Here is a 3,245-nt window from a genome sequence, read left to right as displayed (position 1 = left end):
AGGTGAGAAGTCCACAAGTGTTACACATTGCACAGCTTTTCCTGAAGGCATTGGAACAGTTCTACTCCCTTTTTTCTCTCCCTAAAACAAAACAAAATCCTATTTGTCACATGGCATGACTCTCAAGGATGAGGAGAGTAAAAGATTCATGGAGGACCCCGGTGAGGTAAGAAACAGAAAACTGCAATAAAAAATTTAAAAAAGAGATGAAGTAGCTCAAGGGTAATGTTTGTCTTTTGTTCTTCAAGAGGACCATGGCATCAGAAAGATGGTGCCATGACTTGCAAATGAACTGGATTTAAGTAAGGGAGGGCTATACAAAGTCACCAGCTTCACTTTCTCCTCTGGAGCCATCTGGTTCCAATAGCAAGATATAGTTCATGATGAATGGAGGTGGCCCTAGATGGAGTAAGAGACCTTGTCCTTTTTAAGAAAAAGGTCTTTCCTACGTCTCAGTTTGATTTAGGCAATGCTCATTCAGTGAATATAGATAGGTAAGTACTGAGACAAACATCTCAAGGGTAATAATGGAGAGGAGAGAAGGGGGAAAGGAAGGTTTGGGGTTCGTGATTATCTGTAGCAGATCTCAAATTATACTACAGATCAGTGTTTATGAAAACAATTGTTGTTTCATCCTGTCTTACTTTTTCTGACATAGTTGGGGTGTTCTTGGCAAAGATACTGGAGTGGTTTGCCATTTCCTTCCCCAGCTCATTTGATAAATGGGGAACTGAGGGAAACAGGGTGAAATGGCTGCCCAAGGGTCACCCAGATTGTGTTTGACGCCAGATTGGAATTCAAGGTGTGTCTTATTGCCTTCAGGCTCATTGGGCACTAGCTGCCTGGAAAACAATTGGAACTTCTTAAAAATTGAGAAGCTGATCAATGGAAAAGTTTCAGGATGCAATATACGTGGAAGCCCAAAATCATTAATTTGTGTTTAATAAATCAAGTAGTTGTTAAAGGGCTGGGAGGTTGGGGGAGGAAAGGACACTCTCCTTGACAGAAAAAAAAAAAAAAACAACCAGATGGGAGATGGGGCAAGCAGTTTGCTTAGAATTTGATAGGACATCAACACCTCACACAATCTATTACATTAAAATAAAGTGGATAAATAAATTAGATGTAAAAGGGGAATCAAGAGCAAATTAGAGCCTTCTCCCTACTGGCCTCGGCTTTATCCCCCTCTTCCCAAGCCCAGGCCCTCCTGGACCAGGGGGAAGACCAAGGCAGATGCAGTCCTGAAGGAGCAGCCACACATGAGTAAACACACAGACACACACACACGTACAAACAGAGATACACATGATCCTACCTACACACAGAACTCACGCATAAACAAAGTTATTAATACTTCCACGCCTCCTCACTCAAGCCGACTCACATCTCCCTGGGCATTAAAATATGCCAATTGGGGTGGGGTCGGTTCGGGTAGAAGATCTAATAATGGACTGAAGAGAATATAAGGGGGGATGTAGAGGGAAGTAAGGGCAACAGGAGGGCCCGCAGGTGTGGGTCGGGGAGAAGGGACTTACCTCATACACACACACACACACACACACACACACACACACACACACACAGGAAAGTGCAGAAATTTCTGAGACTTATCTATCAGGAGTGGGTAGAGAAAGGGGAAAGGTAGGGAGGTTAGGGACAACTGCTCACCGCCCACTCTCCAGACTCAGGGGAAAAGAGAACTCTTTCCTTCTCCTCCTCCTCCTTCTCTGGGAGAGAAGCAGGGCTCAGCCTCCTTTCCCCAGTCCTGGAGAGACAAAATCAGGCCAGGGGCTGGAAGGGAAACTGGGACACTCAGGCTAGAACTCAGGTCTCCTCATGACCACACCTGGACTGGATGAAACTGGAGGCAGTTGCTGCTGGGCTACTTCTCCTGAATGATGGAGAGTTGAGGTAGAAGGCAGAGGATCCTCTCAGGCTCCAGATTGCTTCCCAAGCCATGAGAAGCAAAGTTCAGGGCACCCAGAGCCCCTGAGATTGCCCAGGTGTCTAGTCTGGAGGCCCTGGAGGCTGAGAACGAGGTGTCATGATCAGACAGCTACAGCAATAGGGACTGGACATTTGAGGGCAGTGAGGGACTCCCAAACAAGGAAAATCTCTCCATTGATACCTTCCCTGCCTGGAATATCTAACTCTTAAAAGCTTGCCTACATCATGGAGAGCTTATGTGAGTTCAACTCCTTAATAAATACAAGCAGTAAGTGGTAGAGGGTTGAGGATCAGCCCAAAGACTGTCTCTCACATCGCCCCTGCCACTAGAAGTTGGGAAGACCAAAGATCACGCTCTTTTACTTGGATGAGAAAGAGGCAACCATGTCAGAGCAGGTGAGTCCAAGGAAATGGGGAAACAATCAAGTCCAGACATCAGGAATGAGGAAAAATGTTAATACAGATCACTGACAAAGACAAAACTTGGAGAAAATATGTACAAGAAAATGAGTGCTCTTAGCAATGAAGGCTATTTGTTAAATAGCAAATTTTGGCCAAGATTTTACCAGTGTCAAATCAGCCCAAGCATAGTGTAAAAGAAAAATTAACCTTCAAGTACACAAAAATCAGACATTGAGTGAGACTCTAGATGTAGCCTTTGAAACAGTAGTAGAGCTGGGATGCCAGTCTGGTTCCTCTACTTCCATATCCAACTATTCTTGCCATTGGCCCACAGCATCCATACTGAACAATGCCTCTCCTTCATGTATCTTATGTATCTTCTCTATCTGCTGCTTCAATTCCCTCTTAACACAGTCTGTACCTCAAGCTACCAAATGGGTCATAGACTTAAATCGCCAGCTCAAAGCACCCTCAGAGTCAACATCTTCCAGTCTCCTTACACAACAGAGGAAAATGAAGCCTGGGAGGTAAAGGGACTTGCCCGAAATCACACTTGAGATCAGAGATCTAGAGTTGGGAGGGACATCAAAAGTAAATTAATCAAACCCTCTCATTTTACATTAGAAAAAAACAGAACCCCAAAGTGGTAATGGGAGTTATCAGAGGTCTCAAAGCTAGTAGGTGCCCACAGCTAGTCAGGTCAGATGTGAACCCAGATTTCTCTGACTCAGAATTGAGTTATGTATCCTTTATACTCTCATATCGCTAGTGTACCCTCATCTCTCTAGATTTCTGAGACTACAAGTATGTGGGATAAATTTCTTTTTTTTTTTCAATTTCAAAAGTCATTTCCAAAAACTATGCAGGGGGTGGAGCCAAGATGGTGGAGTAGAAAG

This window comes from Notamacropus eugenii, chromosome X, assembly GCF_028372415.1.
Source record: "Notamacropus eugenii isolate mMacEug1 chromosome X, mMacEug1.pri_v2, whole genome shotgun sequence".
NCBI lineage: Eukaryota > Metazoa > Chordata > Mammalia > Diprotodontia > Macropodidae > Notamacropus > Notamacropus eugenii.
This window is presented reverse-complemented; position numbering follows the sequence as displayed.